This window comes from Balaenoptera ricei, chromosome 12, assembly GCF_028023285.1.
Source record: "Balaenoptera ricei isolate mBalRic1 chromosome 12, mBalRic1.hap2, whole genome shotgun sequence".
Taxonomy (NCBI): Eukaryota; Metazoa; Chordata; class Mammalia; order Artiodactyla; family Balaenopteridae; genus Balaenoptera; species Balaenoptera ricei.
The window spans coordinates 17,633,938-17,653,457 of record NC_082650.1 but is presented as its reverse complement, the minus strand read 5'-3'; the positions used below and the strand labels follow the sequence as shown (position 1 = coordinate 17,653,457).

Genomic DNA, 19,520 nt, shown 5'->3' with positions numbered 1-19,520 from the left:
GCAATGCAGAGTAGACCCCGCTCGCCGCAACTAGAGAAAGCTCGTGCGCAGCAATGCAGACCCAACAACGAAGACCCAAAGCAGCCAAAAATAAATAAATAAATCTAAAAAAAAAAAAGAATGTACCTGCAGCTGATGTGGCTCCTCGCACCATTAGGTGGCCGATTCAGCTGTCACGGTCAGCAACGTTGTGAAGTCCACTTTGGTGATGACTATCCCTATGGATATACTTTTCAAAATATAACTTTAATGCCTGAAAAGTTAGAATGGGAGAATTTTATAGCATGGAAGGACATTTAGTTGATTATGCCGGGACCAGTAAGTCAGCCTCAGGGACACTGATCGGATTCTCTGGGGACCCACAGGAGGTGAGGGTCCGATGAGCTTAGCCACCCACATAGCACTGCAGTGTCAGAAGGACATCATCTTTATTCCAGATGATGTCCAGGGAATTCTAAAAAAAATTCTTTCTGAAATTAGGTTAACACCCCAGTAGTTTTCCAAATATGAAAATAGATACAGTTGTGCTTTTTTTTTTTTTTAAGAATCATCTATTTTTGACCTATTAAAAAAGTAACAAAGTATACAGTTTGTGAGCATTCTGTTTATGCTTCCTAGATTGAGTTTGACAGGTCCATGTTTTACAGTCATTCCATTACTCATATGCCTAACGCTGAGCTCTTACCTCTCCCTCAAATTGCTCTGAGCAATTTGATTCCATTTTCTCCTACCAAAAATAGGGACACATTCAACTAGTTAACAAATTTCACAAATTCTGATCCAAGGATGTGTTAGGCAGGCAGAAAGAATGTAATTCTCCCTTTTGCTACCTGTTTGAATTATTAGAAGCATTTCTACAATTAATAAAGTAACTGCAAATGCTACAAAGTTTTCTATCTCTCTAGCTGTTTTAGTCATTCCTATTTTAAGCCTTTCACATGCCCCACTGATGTTTTAGGGCATAGTTTTTGGATGAATAGGTAGGTGAGCTTGCTGGAGAAGTTGCCAGAAGTTTTGCCTGCCTCCAATACATCCACTCTGTGACCCACCTGAGTTCTTTCCTTTGACTCATGAGATCAGGAAACATAGCATTTGGCAAAAATAGGGAGCCAGGAGGAGCCCCACCTCCTCCTTGGTCAGCAGTGGTGGGAGAGGAAGGAGGAAAAGAGGAACGGGGTAGTAAGTGGGTTGCCTAGGTGTCTGTCTTCATTTTTTACTCATTACAGCCTGGCAGGAGAGTATCTTATGTAACATCAGTCACCTGTGGAGCATTTTTACAACCATTCAGGTGTCCTGGAGATAAACATCATTAAATTAAATTAAGTTTTAATTTAATTTAAATTCTGAATAAAAGGCTTTACATAAACTGACTACAAAGAGCTTAACTATTCAAAAATAGGTCAAATAGAAAAAGGCACTTTCAAGTGTCCAAAACAATCCCATGGTTTTTTAAAAATCGTGCAAGTTCAAGCAATACCTAACAGAAATACAAAATTAAGTTAGATGTGCCCTTCAAGGAACTAATTTTCTTAAATCATCACACTGCTCCAAAATGCCAAGAAAACACAGGACACTAAAATGAAGTCCAGATTCTCAAACAGAATTTGAATTTTAAGCGAACTCTTCATTGGCAAATGGATATTTCAGAGTCTGGTTTTAGACCAACTAGCTACCTAGCAGGATTATTGTGAAGCTAGGATGAGATTTAATGAATTTCAGTCTCCCAGTCCAGCGCATAGTGAAAAGTCACTAGTATTTTGTTGAATGAATGCTGAATAATTCTGTTTTTTATATTTATTTTATTCAAGTGTAGTGGATTTAGAATGTTGTGTTAATTTCTGCTATATAGCAAGCGATTCAGTTATACACATATTTACATTCTTCTTCATATTCTTTTCCATTATGGTTTATCACAGGATATTGAATATAGTTCCCCGTGCTACTCAGTAGGACCTTGTTGTTTATCCATTCTATATATAATAGTTTGCATCTGCTATTCCCAAACTCCCAGCCCATCCCTCCCTCACCCACCCCCTCTTCGCAACCACAGGTCTGTTCTCTATGTCTGTGAATCTGTTTCTGTTTTGTAGGTAAGTTCAGTTGTGTCATACTTTAGATTTCATATATAAGTGATATCATATGGTATTTGTCTTTCTCTTTTTGACTTACTTCACTCAGTATGATAATCTCTAGGTCCATCCATGTTGCTGCCAATGGCATTATTTCATTCTTTTTTAATGACTGAGTAGTATTCCATTCTATATATGTACCACATCTTCTTTATCCATTCATCTGTCGATGGACACTTAGGTTGCTTCCATGTCTTGGCTGTTGTGAATAGTGCTGCTATGAACATAGGGGTGCATGTATCTTTTGAATTATATTTTTGTCTGGATATATGCCCAGGAGTGGGATTGATGGATCATATGGTAATTCTATTTTTAGTTTTTTGAGGAACCTCCATACTGTTTTCCATAGTGGCTGCACCAATTTACATTCCCACCAACAGTGTAGGAGGGTTCCCTTTCCTCTACACCTTCTCCAATGATGAATAATTCTGAACTCATGAAGCCAAGCCAACTCAGCTATCCTCTTAGGTCCTAGCTGACACCTTAGCATGGGTTATTCCTCAGATTACATAAAAACAACACTTCCTAGAAAGGGCAGATCCCCAGAAAACAGAAGTCCCAAGTTTCTGAAACTTGTTTTCTAACCTTTTATGAAAGGGTAATGTAAGAGTTATGACTGAGTTGCTCTGAGAATTAAAGGATATCATGTTCATCCATTCATTCATTCGTTTGTTTAAAAAATATTGCTTGTGTGTTTTCAGTGCATCAAGTATTGTTCTTGTGCTTGGGAGATGGATGTAGACAAGGCAGATGAGGGCTCTACCTGCATGGAAATTACATTCTCTCACAGAGCTCCTGGTGTGTTACTCCTGCTGTCACAGCTGTCACCAAGCACTGAACAACCCCTGGGGATGGGCAGCAAAGTGCCCTGGGAATGGGCAGCAAAGTGCCCTAGAAAGAGCAGTCAGCTTGGAAGTTAGACTGATACCTCCTTGAATCCAGGCTCCACATCTTGTCAGCTGAGTTTCCTGGGAAAAGTTTCTGAGCCACAGTCCTTGTCTGTAAAATGGGTGTAATAATGCCTACCTTGCAGGGATTCTGTAAAGATGAAATGAGACATATTGAGTGTAAAGTACATACAGTAGGTCCTCAGTAAATGGTAACCTTGTATTACCTTAATGAAGAAAAAGATCAAAAGAGTGTCACAGAAGAAGGATATCTTGGGATAAGAAAATTTGACGGGCAGTTGTTTCCTCTGAGCACATTCTACAAAAGAGATACATTTTCAACCATTTTTGAGATAGGCTGTTGATATGGAGCGTGTTGAAAGTGTGATGATAAGACATAGGAGAAGCATGATGTCTCGTTATACATGCTACATTGCATTGAACATATGTTCTTTGTCCCCACTCCCTCCTCAAATCGCAGTAAAATGGAAATAAGGGGGGGAAATAAAATAAAACCACAAGAACAATGATGGGGGGGTGGATAACAGAAATGAGAAATGCCAACAAAAGTTGGGAAGATTGAACACAGATTGAGGGAAATAGTAGCAACTGATGTAGAATATAACGGAGGAAACTGAAAATTAATTACATGGGGTGTGGGGTGTGGAGAACACCCACAGGAACAAACGTATTGGAGCCGAGAACCCTAAGAAGGTTCTGGGAAGGTTCTATGCAGGGCTTCCAATCTGATTTCTGGTGCCTCAGTCTTAAGTATAAACAAAGAATCATCAGATAACAGGAGAAAGCCGTGGACGTGAAAGACAGCTAAACAGATGGGTGGGGAAAATGAACTCAAAGGCAGCAGAGACAATCTGAGGGACAGAATTGCACTGAAAATACACACTGAGGCTCTTTCAGCCATCTTGGAGCCTGTGGAGGCCTGCTGGGAACAGGACATCTAAAACGACATACATGTCTGCAAGGCTATGGTCCAAGGCCTTTTTTGCTGGCTAGAAGCGGGGTCCCTGGAACCAGAGGGAGCACACAGCTCTTCTGAAAACCGAAGGTGTATATGCTCGAGATGAAACTAAATTCTATCTAGCCAAGAGATCTGCTTTTGTGTACAAAGCAAAGAAAATAGTAACTTTTTTTTCGGCCGTGCCTCATGGCTTGCAGGATCTTAGTTCCCAGACCAGACACTGAACCTGGGTCCTCAGCAGTGAAAGCGTGGAGTCCTAACCACTGGACCGCCAGGGAATTCCCAGAACACGGTAACTCCTGGTGGGAAAACCCAACAAAACCAGAGTAGTCTGGGGAAAGATAACTCAAGCTCATGGAACCAGCGGCACGGTTGGTGCCGAATTCCAAAGCAACCTTCCTCGTAAGGCCATTGGACACAGAATCCGTGTGATGCTGTACCCTTCGAAGATTTAAACTTATTGAAAAGTGAATAAATAAAATTATGGATTTGTTCTCTTGTATTTTTGTTTATGTGTATATATGTGTATACATAAACGTATATACACACTGAGTATGCTCAGTGAGGCAAGAGGAAGAAAAACAAATACAATTAAAAAAAAAAAAAGAATATTCTGAAAACAAAAACAATTTATAGGAGGCTTTGGAGATAAAGTTTAGGAAATCTGCCAGAACTAGATAGGAAATGGGACAGAGTCTAAGGAAATTAGATGATCAGTCCAATAGGTCAAATATCCAAATAATAAGGTCTGGAAAGAGAGAGCTGAAAAAACAAAATGGAAGAAATCAATGAAATAATAAACAAAAATTTCCCGGAAGTGAAAGACAGGAGTTTCCTGATTAGAAAGACCCACCTATCACCCAACATAGAGAATAAAGCACATCTTTGTGAAATTTCAGAACACTAGGGATAAACAGAAGACCCTAAAGGCTGCCAGAAAGCAAAAAGAAGGTCACATAAACCATCAGGAATCTGAATGGCATTGACTGCTCAACAGTAACCCTAAAAGCCAAGAACAGTAATTTCCAAATTCTGAGGTACAAATGACTTCTAACCTAGAAATGATCAAGTATGGGGTGGACTTAAAGCATATAAGAGGTCAAAATATTTACATCAGGACTTCCCTGGTGCTGCAGTGGATAAGATTTTGTGCTCTCAATGCAGAATGCCTGGGTTCAATCCCTGGTCTGGGAACTAGATCCCACATGCATGCTGCAACTAAGAGTTCACATGCCACAACTAAGGAACCAGCGAGCCGCAACTAAGGAGCCTGCCTGCCACAACTAAGACTGGGCACAACCAAATAAATAAATAAAAATAGTTACGTCACTTACATCCCTTCTCAACAAGCTCTTAGAAGACTTGCTCCACCGAAATGAGGGAATGAGCAAAGCACAACCAACCCAGAATGGGGCTCCAGACAGAATAGATCAAAAAAATAAAGAAGTGGAACTGACTGATATACCAATGGGTTCCGTCATATTGCAGGGTGTTTTATACTCTGTCAGAAGATTTGGAGCAGAATAATGGACAAATAGATAGAAAAGTAATAAAGAAGAAAACTCCAAGAAAGGAAAAATAATGAAAAAAGAAATATGATTATAGTACACAATATGACACAGCTATGAACAATATTCATTCAGTCACAATAGTAGAAGCACTGAACATTAACAAAACCATAAATTAGAATATAAATGAGGTGGCCATGGAGGTGGACCACTCAGACTTCCTATCAAAGGACAGCCTGCTTTGGGAGTATATCCCCCCCTTGGGGACCCACTGTTGTCTTCAGGGAAGGCTTGATCTCCTGTGTTCCCAGCCAGTGACTGAGCACAGCAGGGGGACGAGGGCCAGCCATTGCTGCCCAGTGCAAGACTTCTTCACTGGGCAGTCTTTAGTCTGGGTCTCATCATCAGCCTGGCCTTGAATTTCTCAGAACTACCCTGCAGTCTAAGTCTCTTCCTACCCAAACTTCCTTCCTTGCCCCTCTCCTTCATGGTGTCAGATCTGCCCTGGAACCACTGCTTTATCTCGTTCATTTCTAATTCTGCCTTGTTTTCTGCTTCTCAGAGGACCCGAGATAACACAATCATTACATTGGGAGGATAAAAAAAGGAAAAATAAGGACAAGTAGGGGAAAGAGGCAGGATGGAATGTTAAATCATCATCTTTCATATTAGGAAGTCAATAGATAATATCTGTATGCCTGTAGCGGGGGAAAAGAATCTAAGAAATAGCAGGATAAGCACATAATTTAGAAAGATGACGACAATGCCAGAAACAAAAAATAAAATAACCAAAAGAGCTGAGTGGTTATGTCAGGGAAGGAGGGGGTGAAGAAGGGAACAGTGTGTGGGGGGGAAGAAGGGGAGTAAGGCCTTGAGTACTACTTGACCTAATAAATTTTGCTTATTAAGCTCTGCCTGATATTATGATGATTAAAAAGCATGTATCTATACACATAATATATCAAACAGATACATATATAAAACATCTTTAAATATATTTTAAAAATATGTAAATATATATCAAACATAATCAAACATCTTTAAAGTATTTATAGTTTAAATAAATGTAAATATGTATTTAAAGTATGTTGAGGAATTCCCTGGCGGTCCAGTGGTTAGGACTCTGTGCTTCCACTGCAAGGGACACGGGTTCGATCCCTGGTCAGGGAACTAAGATTCCGCACGGCCAAAAATAAAATAAAATAAATAAGGTATATAAATATATTATATATATATATAATAAATATACATAATATATATATTTTTTAACATCTGATCAAGATTGTGGTAAGGAGTCCCATGTGATGCCTTTTGCCTTTTTGCCCTCTCCTCCATCTATAGTACGCCCAGCCCTCTCCCCAGCTGCAGCCTCTGCTTCTAAGCATAGCTCATTTCTCTGCGGTGAGGACACACCTAGAGATGTATCCAGGAGGCAGGGAAGGACACTCACATATCCCTAGAAGGAAACCTGAAGAGATCCAACCAGCTGCTTCGCAACTCTCTCTGGGGACCCCACTCCACAAGGCTTATTGTGTGATTGCAGCTCAGCCCAGGTTTATTTCTTCCTTATTCTGAGCCATCCGCAGCTGGTTAAACTAGCCAAACGCTTTCCTCCGGGGTGAATGACTGAACTGGAGAAGGAGGAGGGGGCCGTGAAGAAGACAGGATGACAGAGCAGCTCCCGCTCCCTCCCGCGCCCACCCTCCCACCTCCCAGCTGTGACTGCTGCCCTGCGGCCACCTGGGCCCTGAGACAGCTGCCTCAGAGGCCCTGGACTCCTGCCACATTCCTTCCTCCCCTGGCACGCAGGCCGGGTGGAATGTGGGCAGGGACACTGCGGGGAGGCAAGTGTGTGTGTGTGTGTACACACCAGAGAAACCTCACACCCTTACCTCACATGACCATAGCTCTTCCCTACTTGGTCAGAAGCATGTGTGTCTACCTGGGTCTCCTACCGGGCTTTCCTCATCTCCATCTAGTCTTGGAATAGATGACACAAAACAGGAGACGCTGAATTGTTTGGGGACCAGGAACTCCAGAAGGCCAGTCCATAACCCTGTGAGTTATTCTGTCAGCAGGAGCACATTATCTAGGCCAAGGAACAAAAGTCATCCCAATTGCCAATATAGGAACATATCAGAAGATTTTTGATGACAAGAACCAATAAGCAGATAATTTTTTATTTTTATTTTTTCCATCTTATAAAAGTAATACATACTGGGAGTTCCCTGGTGGCCTAGTGGTTAGGACTCTGTGCTTTCACTGCTGTGGCCCATGTTCAATCCCTGGTCGGGGAACTGAGATCCCACAAGCTGTGCAGCGTGGCCAAAAAAAAAATGATAAAATAAAAGTAATACATACTCAGCTGCATAAAATTAGAACTTAGAAACAAGTCCAATGGGCCAGAGTTGTACAACACAAAGGTGCCCACCATTTGCCTTGTTCTTTCAAGTCTTTTTCTTTCAGTCTCTTCCAGAACTTTGAAATCTTACTTTATGCGTAATTTCATATTCTGATTTTCCACTTAAAATTTCATCAAATGTGTTTCCTTATACCGTTAAAAACACTTCGTAAGCATCTTTTTTTGAAGTATATATAATATTCCAGCTCACAGATGCAGCATAATTTGCCCAATCATTCTTCTTTGTTAGGCTTTTAAAATTATTTCAAGAATTTTAAATTAGAAATAACGTTGTGATGAACCTTTGGCATATAAATCTTTGTCCTCATTTCAGATTATTTCCTCAGAATAGATTCCCAGAAATGGAGCTGCTCAGTCAAGTGGTATGAACATTTTTAAGGCCAAGTAAATCTTTTTTCAGGCTGACTGTGAAAAAGATTGTTTAATATTTAATAATATTCATATTTTTCAGATGAAAACATATAAACCATTAAGTCCATGCCCATGGTCCAGCTTACGAAGGCATATAACTTATACATCTAAAGGCACTCTGTACTTCTCACCTCTCACATGCCCTCCCTCACCTACAAAGGTAGCCATTATTCTGAATTTGTATTCTCACAGACTTTTTTTTTTTTAAAAATTTATTTATATTTTTTTGGCTCCGTTGGGTCTTCATTGCTGCGCGCCGGCTTTCTCTAGTTGCGGTGAGCGGGGGCTACTCTTTGTTGCAGCGCGTGTGCTTCTCATTGCAGTGGCTTCTCTTGTTGCGGAGCACGGGCTCTAGGCGTGTGGGCTTCAGCAGTTGTGGCACATGGGCTCAGTAGTGTGGCTCGCGGGCTCTAGAGCACGGGCTCCGTAGTTGTGGCGCACGGGCTTAGTTGCTCCGCGGCATGTGGGATCTTCCCAGACCAGGGCTTGAACCCGTGTCCCTTGCATTGGCAGGTGGATTCTTAACCACTGCGCCACCAGGGAAGTCCCTCACAAACTTTTTAAGCAACAGAACTTCAAGAACGGAGGGTCAGGAATTCCCTGGCAGTCCAGCAGTTAGGACTCCGCGCTTCCACTGCAGGAGGCATGGGTTTGATCCCTGGTCAGGGAACTGAGATCCTGCAAGCCTATGGTAAGGCCAAACAAACAAAAAGAACTCAGGTCACTTAGCATATTTTACAGATATAGAAATAAAAGGTGTTTTTAAAAAAAAAAGAATATAGGGTCTTTTGGTTAGAGAATAAGAGAGGATAAGAGAGAGGGGTAAGGACAGGGAGGGAGAGAGAGAGATTGACTTGTTTGGTCTTGAAACATAATATGCTGGAGTAATTGTCTGAGGAAATAGTTAGAAGGTAAAATTCAAGCAGCTTTGTACCCAATCCATACTGTACTTATGGGATGCCCACAGGAGCAAGAACGTACATGCACACTGAACATACGTGATGCCACCTCCTTCTCTCCCGCTCCAGCCCTTCTCACCTCTCCCCTCACGCCCTCCTGGGAATCCGACACAATTGTTGAACCAGTAGGTAAGGTCTGAAGTGGGACTGCCTGCACTTGAATCTAACCTCCAACACCTGCCATCTGTGGCCTTAGAAAAGTTGCCTCCCCATTTCCAAAGTCCCCTTTTTTACCTGGAAATGAGGATGAAGCTAACACTATCCACCTGCTACAGTTGTGACGTGGGCTAAATGAGATAAGCACCTAGCGCCCTGCCATGTTTGTATTTACATTGTGGCCTCTGGGTGTTTGCTGGCCCAAGAAAAGCCATTTCACAGGGTGGTAGCCAGAGGACCCTTGACAAGCTTTGGCTGAGGACATGGTACTGACATTACATTTGTTTTTCAAAAAGCCATGAGACGCTATATATTTTCCTCTTTTCCACTATTTTCCTTAAGTTCCAAGATGCCTGAGTAGGGTTTCCTATGGTAATTCTGGTAGAAGTTTTTCCCCCTTTCTCTACTTTTCAAGTGAAGAAACGGTCTAAGCATGAATCACACCTGCAACCCTGAACTTACTTTTCCTATGTTCTAACCAGTTGAGCCAAGAGACTCCAATGGTTTTCAGTCCAAACACACCTAAGATGTCTGCATTATAGGTTTGGTGACCTATGATAAGCAGGTGCCTCAGATTCTTGCTCTGTTACCTGAACCTCTGGTTGTTTATAGGGGTTAGAGATGGAAGGGATTGTATGGGGTAAGGATTGAAGTTTAGCTCTAGCTAAACTTAGGAATAATCCCGTGATAGTCAGTGGTTGTTAACTTTCTTACATCAGGAACATCTTTTAAAATATGATTCTTTCCTAAAGGATGTGTTCTTTCTCTTTAAAAAAGCACATACGCACATTCACGTAAAATGTTTACAAACAAGGGAGTTGAGATCTCCCTGAAGCTAATTCATGGATTCTCCAGTAAGAAATTCTGATCTTATTAGGAAACTAAGACCCAGAGAGAGAAGTCCAGAGACTTGCCCCCAGTCACACAAATATTTAGCAGCAGAAGCAGAACTGCAGCCCATGTGCCCCATCGGCCAGTCTGCTGACCCACCCTGCCTTCCCTCCACGTGCTGCCCCAGGAGCCAGCGGGGAAGCCTAGAGGGTCAGATTTCAGGGCTGGGGCGCGAGTAAAGGTGCTGTTCTTGCTCTGAGTCTCTGATGCCATCAGGATGCGGCTGAAGATCTAGAATGCACTTTCTTTCCTCAAGATGCGTCTGCAACAGTCAAAACAGTACCCTAAGATGTCTGTTCCTAATGGCTTCTTAAGCATCTGTAGGGTGATGGTGGGGTGCCAGTGTGATCCACTGTGGCCCTTCCTCCACTACCAAGACCCACAGTGTGGTCTGGGTCAATGGCTCCTGAAGCCCTAGGAAATTAGGGATTTCAGGAACAAATATTTAGAATCTGGTGGCCTGTTACCATCAAGCATTCCACTCTGCCTCCGTTGGTGTCCAGTGGCCCCTGCTTTCCTTCTGAGTGTGTTTCAGATCTTTTCCAGGATCCTTTGGGGGTGTGCACGCCCCCTGCCACCATGGGCACGGTCTCCCCTCCTACCCCTTGCAGTGGCCCAATAACCTTCACCAGAGACAGCAGCTTACTATTGGCAAGTTGTTCCCTTAATTCTGTATGAAATCTATGTTAATGCTTTCTTTGAATGTCTATATTTAAAACTATTTTATCTTGGATTTATTTTCCAAGCAGAATGTTCCTTCATTTCCTGCTTTGTATGCATGTGTGCATGTAATTAGTGAGTGTGTGTGTGTGTGTGTGTGTGTGTGTGTGTTTATTCCTCTGTTGTTTGCAACACCTCCCAGTTGGGGATCATTTGTAATTTCAGTTAATGAGCATTTAACACATTCCCTTTGATGAAGCTGTTAAATCTGGGCTCCACACTGGCATCCCACCAGACACTTCCCCCTCTCCCAAGCCATTTGTGTTTACCTATTCTCAACTACTTAGTTATGGTTTCTTGTTTGTTGGCACAATATCAAACTAACCTCTTGTCCTGTCTGGAACACAGAGAGCTTCAGGTTTGTGAGAAAATGATTAAATCTGTATTCAAAGCAAATTTACTTTACTAGTGGGCTTTCATTTTCACCAAGCAAAATAGACTGTAGGCAGAACAAACATTCCACGGTCACCCACACTGGGCATGTGGCAGCGACACATCAGCTATAGCTGTGGGCTTTTGCAAGAACAAATACCAAACTCAAAACCTGGGCTCCAGCTGTCAGAGAGTTTTCCTGGATTTAATTATAACTTGATCTCTGAAGAGGGCATGTGTGTCAAGTGTGCTTTTCAATCACTTTGAGAAAGCTGAGTAAGTGGCAGGGCAGCCCTGGGATGTGCCTGTGAGATGAGCATCCCTGCAGCAGAGGATCATGGGAGTCATGCTCGAGCCTGTCCCAGTCCCAGAAACACAGTCAGTCTCCTAGGTTAGAGATGTAAAAAGAAACAACACACAGGTGTCTTTAAATTGACTATTTAAAACTCAGTATAATTAAAAATACAAAAACCACGGGAAGGGATTGAACTACATATTCATCTTCACATGAAACAAGAACAACCCCCCAGCTTAGAAAAATCCCCCCACCGCTTTATTTCTTATCTGCCACGGGTGTGTGCCTCATGCACCTTTCCCCAACCTCAAGAATGATAGTTTAGTTCTATAATTTCCTACCTCTCAGCAAATTCCACACCAATCCTAGAGCCAACACAGACATACACAGGATACACACACACACACACACACACACACACACACACACCTGGTCGAACCATCAGAAAAATGTCCTGGCAGCAATCAGGTTATGATTTCTCACCTGGTTCTCAGCACCTGGCCCCAGAGTCTATGCTTCTAAATGCCAACATACATGTTGCCCAAATCATTTACATCCAAGCCTGGCTACCTAACAAAGACCAGAGAAATTTCTCAGAGATTTCACCTTCCAGCCTTTAGGGTAGCAGAGAGGCAGTTAACTGGAAATGGCCAAATCTCACACAGTGTGCAACTTTTCCATTTTACTGTGCAAAACAGACAGATACTAGGTCAGTTTCAATGGATCATTTGGGTTAATTTTGTCACAATTAGGTCACCTGACATAATCCATAATTTGAGAAGCATTTTATACTTTGAGCTAATAGCAGGCAGGGAAGGAGGAGGGAGGGAACCGCTGGTGTTGACCCAGGGAGAAAGCGGAGTAAGTGGCAGGGCAGCCCTATGATGGATGACTAACCTGTGCAAACACGGCCATCCGTCCGTCCGTCCGTCCGTCCGTCCGTGTGTAAAGGTGTGATCCTACCCAGTCCTACCTGATTTCAAATGCCTCACAGTCTCAAGCTTAGAGCCCTTAACCTCATTTTTGTTGCCGTTTTCCTTTCCTGTTGATTTGAGGGTAAAAGGCAGTGAAATGGTTAGAGGGAGGGGCCCCCCTCCACAGGAGTCTCCAGGCCCGTCTGATGCATCTGTCTGGATGGGGGCCCCATGGAGGTCCTCACAGTAGCCAGTGGTAGCCTTTGCCATTGTCCAGAGTAAACATAAGAGAAGGCTTTCAGGCAAATGTTTCTTTTTAAGCTGATTAGCCTCAGAGACATAGATAATTGTTACTGATAAAGCCATTGGATTCGGGGAACAACTGAAAATAGGAATCTAGAAACAAGCGTAATGAGTATTGTACATGGGGAAATAGGAGTTGGAGATGCTACTTCCTTTCATATATAACCAGAGGGTGATTTGATTTCTATCCTGCCTGCATACACGTGTTATATAGCAACTGTGAATGCAAATAATAATCATGAATTCTGTGAGGAAAGTCTTAAGTTTCAGTGCATGTTCATTTTTATCTATGATTACAACCAACACCCTTAGCTTTTCGTCTTTGATGCCCAGATATATGGTAAGAATTTCCCTTCTCTCTCCAAGTTAAGAATTGGGAATTAAATTAAAAATTATTATTATAGATTTCAATATGTTGTACCAAAGAGATGAAAAGGCATCTTGTCTTCCAGACTGCCTTTTTCTTTACACAATCCTACCCCCTACCATTCCTGACATTTTCCCGTCCTTCTACTTGACCAGAATATTAGTATTTTTGATAAAAGCCCAGGATAATTAGGACAACTTTTTTGTAGTGTTGATTCTCTTTATTGGTGCTTTTAGAATATCATTTGGCCCATGCTCAAGTTCTTTGAAATATTTCTCACGTGGCAGAGTGAATATCATAAAAACGCTTGGACTGTGGTGTCACTTTTTTGGTCCTCACATTACTAAGCCCCACTGGGAAATCTTCAGACTATCTTAAAGTAATGGTCTAACCCATGTGGTCAGGTCTGGGAGCCAAGTCACTGGGAAGATCAGCCTCCCAAACACTCATTCGTTCATTGAAAGTACAATTAAGATGGTGTCACACTGAGGAGAACACAGTGTACCATTTTTCAGTGTCTTTTAAATATTGAATAAACCTGAATTTCTGAAATGTAAGGGCCTTCAAGGGTATCAAAGCTTTCTCTTTACTTTTCTGGAATAAAGTTCAAGTTTGTTTAAGTCCTGTTTAGCAAAACGCAGATTATATCAGAGAAGGGGGGAAAAAGTTGAACTTTATTAAGACACGCCAAGGCTCTGGATATGGCTGAGCGCCAGCGAATTTCTCCTGTGGCATGTTTTATCTTGCATTCTTCTCACTAGTTTGAATTATGACCTAACTGGGCCAAGATTGTCCAGGCTACAGAGACTTCCCAACTAAGAGCAAATACTAAATTTGGAAAGTTCCATTCTCCTTCAATAAAGTAAGAAGCTTTAAACGCAAAGAGATCAATAGCAAAAACATGCTATTATAGAATTTCCACTAAGGTCAGTCTTGTGGCCACTACTTGTGTTGGACCAACTGAGTTGACATTGACAAATTTGAGAAGTGAGTTTTGACTGTCTTCTCTCTTTAATCATCTACAGTTCTTCTTTCTTTTCTCTTCTAATGGCATTTCTTTCCCTGTTCTTTTTAATTCTCTTTCCTTATCAAAACAAGACATGATATGAAATTTTCATTTATACCTTGGCTGCAACACATTCATACCTCTGTATTGCCTTTCCCAGGGCATTTGCACTTAAATCTGTTTTCTCTGTTTTTAGAATAAAGGGTTGTCCATGATTAAAGACATTTCAAATAACAGCATGCAGTGGAGGGAGATGTTTTAAAGGACAGAAAAGTAAAACTTTTGCTCATTTTAAGGTCTTGAAAGACCCACTTAATAGGTAGAATAGGTCACTGAGATCATATCTCCTCCCATTTCTTCTATTTACCTTAATCCTCTTCTCTGAGCCGACTCTCTGAGATATGGGAGCTCAGAGGCCATTTTACCTGTGCTCTCTCTGCCCTCTGTTTCACCAGCTAGAGTGGACATCTGTAATTTCTATAATCTGCCCAACTCTATAATCCCTCTTCTGATAACAGCATCCAGTTTTCCTTTGCAGCCCACTATTGCCCACTCTCTGTCTACGTGGTCTAGTGGGATTGAATCCACCTCCAGATCTAAAGGTTGTCCTGTGATGGAGACCTAGCCATTCACGAGAGCATCACATGCCCATGGCCACTCTGCTTAGTTCAGGTAAGCGCCAGGCAAATCATAGTTGATCTCAGGAATTTTGCTGGAACTACTGAAAAAAAAAAGGTGCTTTTTTCCTACAGTTTCTGAGATGGTTGATTTAAGCCTGGAGCTGCTGGTGGCCATCTTCCCACCATGAAGATATGCCTGCCTAAGATTAAATCAACACAGAGAAAAGCAAAGCTTAGGGAAAGAGAAACACAGATCCCTAAAGATATTCCTCAGCACTGGAATCTACCCCTGATATTTCAGTTATGGGATCCAATAAATTCCCCTTGGTTTCAACCAATATGAATAGGGTCACTGGCAACATGGAAATCCCACACTCAGTCAGCAGCCCAGGCCTAAAACTTTCCTTCCCCTTCCTGGTCTGTCTCATCCTCTTTCACATTAAACCCAGCATCACTGTCATACACAACAGTGAAGCTCAGAGATTAGTCACTTCAAGCCTTCAGCATCCAGGACGTCCAAGGAGACAGAAAAGTACAGCTCTAGCAGCTGCTGAAGGAACCCTTCAGGGTGTGAGTCTGGGAGAAGCACAGCAGGAGGAGCGGTACAAGGGGCATTCCTACAACCCAAGAAGCAATTATCCTAGGCTAGGGTTGGGGAAGGAGGGGACAAGGAAATCCTAACTATTGAGGGAAGGGGTGCAAGACCCACGCCTGTACTGGTCAGTGCACCTGATGGTGATGGTGGTGGTGGTGGTGATGACACATGGAATCTGGGTACACAGGTCCACAGTGACACCCTTTGTAGATCTTACAAAACTAAATGTGATTAGAAAATAAAAACCTAAAAATCTATGCAAAGTCAAACCAATTACAATTATTTACGTGAAACGTATCCCATTTGTGCCTAATTACCATGAAACAATAATGATTATGTACTTCATTAAGTATGTGTCAGATTAATTTAATTTCTTAGATTTTATTTGATGGCATATATAAACATGATACATTCATGCTCTGGGTTCCCAGTTTGTTTGTAACACATACAAATCGGTCATCTGCCTACAACTTTAAAAAATTATAATGCCAAAGTATTTCTATCAATACTTGAGGAAATGAGGGACCAGAGATTGGTAAATAAGTGGCACTGTTCCTACAGTTTCCTTATCAACAAGGAGGCATCACCATCATATCTTGGACAATTACAGCCCGATGAAGATCAGGTGGTAGATAACTTGCCCATATTTGTTTTAGGCAAAATCACTTCAAAAGGAATAATATCAGGAAGAGCTTTAAAAAGGTGAGTGGTTGGGGAATTCTGACTGTCCTGTGGTTAGGACTCGGCGCTTTCATTGCCGGGCCTGGGTTCAATCCCTGGTCAGGGAACTGAGATCCCCCAAGCCATGAGGCACGGCAAAAAAAAAAAAAAAAAAAGAGAGGTTAATGCAAAGATGAGGCTGTGTGGTAGAGGGAAGAGTGCATGGGGGTAGAGTGAGGCAGACCTGCCTTCACTCAGCCTCTCTGAGCCTCAGTGTTCAGATCTGTAAAATGGGAGTCATATATCCTACCTCATTGAATTGATGTAAGGATCACATGAGAAGATGCAGGATTGTCCAATAAATGCTAGCTATTATCATCTTCAGAAAAACGTGGAATTCAGCATGAAGATAGCTTTCAGTGAGCAAGACCATCTAATTCTCTCTGCCTGAATAGAATTTATAGGAAAACTGTGATTCACTGCATAAATATGAGCCCGAAACTCCTATATTAGTTTAAACTTATGAAGTTATGTTTATAGGTCAAAAAATGTTCCAGTATTGGCAGTTTCATGTGGTTCAGTCTACTATGAGTAACGGAAATTACTTCCTCCCATCTGTCCATCCTCAGTGCCTCCAAATTGTGAGAGCCATTCACCCGTCTGATGAGGCAGACTAAGCTTTCTCCAAGAATGCTAAGCAAAGCCGGCTCTCAAGAGAAAACCAAGAGAGATGGAGGGACAGGCAAGATGTGACTGATCTATTAAGTAGTGAAATGCTCTTTGAAATCAAATGAAAGCCAGAAATAAGGGCTGAGGTTAAGAAAGCCACAGCTTGGGGCATAAGATATTTATTGTTATCTTTGTTATTGCTGGTCTCCTGGAGGCATTTGAAGACTCAGTATAAGGAAAAGAAATGGAAAATCCAGACATGGCAAAGAAGAAAAGTTTAGAACCAAGAAAAATAGATACTAAGATTTAAAAGAATTTAGTTAAGTTCCTCCTGAAAAAGAGCAGCTAGCATCTTTAACACTGGTAGCAAGATCAGGCAAAAAAAAAAAAAAAGAAAGAAAAAAACTGAATATGGAACAGGAAGGAAATACCTTTGTAAAATGTACTTAATGAAGTGGTTTTTTTGTTTGTTTTGTTTTTTTAAATTTTATTTATATATTTATTTTTGGCTGTGTCGGGTCTCGTTGCTGCGCACAGGCTTTCTCTAGTTGCGGCGAGCTGGGGCCACTCTTCATTGTGGTGCATGGGCTTCCCATTGCGGTGGCTTCTCTTGTTGAGGAGCACAGGCCCCAGCTGTGTGGGCCTAAGCAGTTGTGGCACGTGGGCTCAGTAGTTGTAGCTTGCAGGCCCTAGAGTGCAGGCTCAGTAGTTGTGGCACACGGGCTTAGTTGCTCCGCGGCATGTGGGATCCTCCCGGACCAGGGCTCGAGCCTATGTCCCCTGCATGGGCAGGCAGATTCTTAACCACTGCGCCACCAGGGAAGTCCCTAATGAAGTGTTTTTAAGTGTTACTTGAGATTAGAAGGTAGACAGAACTGTCTTCTGTGTTGATCTTTTCACAGAATCATGCAGCTGGAAGACATAGTTTAGTCTTATTCCCTGCCTCGGGAAGCTATATAACTAAGCCATCCAATTTGAATGGTTATCCAATCCATTTTTTTTCAAGGTTTTAAACCACACCCTGCCCTGCGTTCTGAGCTTGCCTGTCACCCACTGCTGGCAGAGGGTGACACCCATCTCCCCCAGGCCCCAACCCTGCTTCATCCTGGGATATGGACTAATACAGCCTTCCACAGAAACTGGATTTTCTTTGGTGCATGGATATTATTACAGATGTCAGCAACGCTCGGCCTTCCGTCACTTCTGAGTGTGTTGGCCTATGGGCTGCACGACTCAGACACGGCCTCTAGAAGGCTCCGCACCTGGAAGAGAGCTGTGAAGGACATTCTACTCAAATGCTGAGTCTCACGGGAGCTCAGTCACTGAGGACGTGGCTCAAGCCAGAGCTCAGTTTTGGCAGCTCGCTTCTCTCTCCAGCAAATAAGCATCAGGGCAGAGCAACAAAGGCAAATGGTATGTGAATTCCATCAATCATAGGCTCTGTGCCAGGCTGTAAAAGGTCTACTTAAATCAACAGGAGCCCAGAGAGGGGAATCACATCTACCATGATCTGTAACGGTCTGGAAGGGCTCACTAAACCTGGATGTAGGTCCCTACAGAGTGGCCACAGAGCACCTTGCAAACCCGAGATGATCCAAACCTTATAGGTGGTCAGTGGTGCTGGCAGTGACCCTCCAGATGTGCTCAGAACCAGGTCACCCCTGGACGAGCGGGAAGCAGAGAAACTGCCCTTCGTCTCCTCAGGGGTGACTCCTTGCCTGCAGCAAGTCAGCAGCCTAGGAAGCGTCCCCAGCGGGGTTACAATTCTGTCGATAAATGCCTCGTTTGAGGAAGTGGCCTCGAGCTGTTTGCTTTTCTTCCCTTCGGAATGCAAGCGCACAGATTGTCTTGCAAGGGCTTCAGGGAAGTCTCGGTATTCCACTTTCTCCACCTGGACCCTGGGCAGCGCTGTGAATGGGTGCTTTCCCCTGTGCCTGGCACCCTTGCCCTTCTCCGCAGCTGCTCCCTCCCAGGCGGCGAGGGCAGGTAGATGCTGGAGACCCAGAGCCAGCGAGTCCTGGTTGGGGAGGGGGTTTGAGCAATGTCATTTATGCCACTAGTGCTAGGCTCTAAATTTTCTATAATCTGCATGCACCCTGTAGCCTGTCCAAAAGGCAAAGTGAGTTAGAATCCTGGGGGAAGCCATCAGCTAGAGGCTTCCCACAGGTCACAAAACACTGTGTTTTGCCGTCTGGGCTGTCACATGGCCCCTACCTTAGTTCAACCATGCCAGTTATCCTGAGAGAAGGAAAAGGAAAGGTTCTATTCCTTTAGCATAACGTAGGAAGTATTTGCTCTTCTCATACACTCGGAGAGCATTAAGATTCATCTGGGAGCAAGAGAAACCTGAGAAAGAGTCACTGGCCTAGTTTGGTGGCTGAATGTTTCACGGGAAATCTTGGAATTGCAGTTGGACCCTTGCCACGATTCTGGGGAGACCAAGGGAAATGTGTTCTCTGAATAGCACGACGTGTGTATGCCTGCCACACCTGGGCTGGCCCCATCAAAGAAGGATGATCGCGAGGCGCTGGGCACTCCCATGTTTCTGGAGTGGCCCACTTAGATTTTGCACAGAGAAATTCAGCTCTGTGGCCAATGAATTCCTTTGCAGATTTGTTTTTGGCCACAAGAGAAGGCAGACAAGAATACAAATGAGG

At 42.9% G+C, this 19,520-nt stretch overlaps 1 protein-coding gene and 1 pseudogene across 2 annotated transcripts in view; both read left to right on the top strand.

Moving 5' to 3' along the window:
- Positions 1 to 19,520, top strand: part of SASH1 (SAM and SH3 domain containing 1) — a 308,428-nt gene that overhangs the window by 61,659 nt on the left and 227,249 nt on the right. The gene's annotated exons all lie outside the window — the stretch shown is intronic.
- LOC132376231 (large ribosomal subunit protein eL33-like) lies at positions 3,989 to 4,470 on the top strand (annotated as a pseudogene).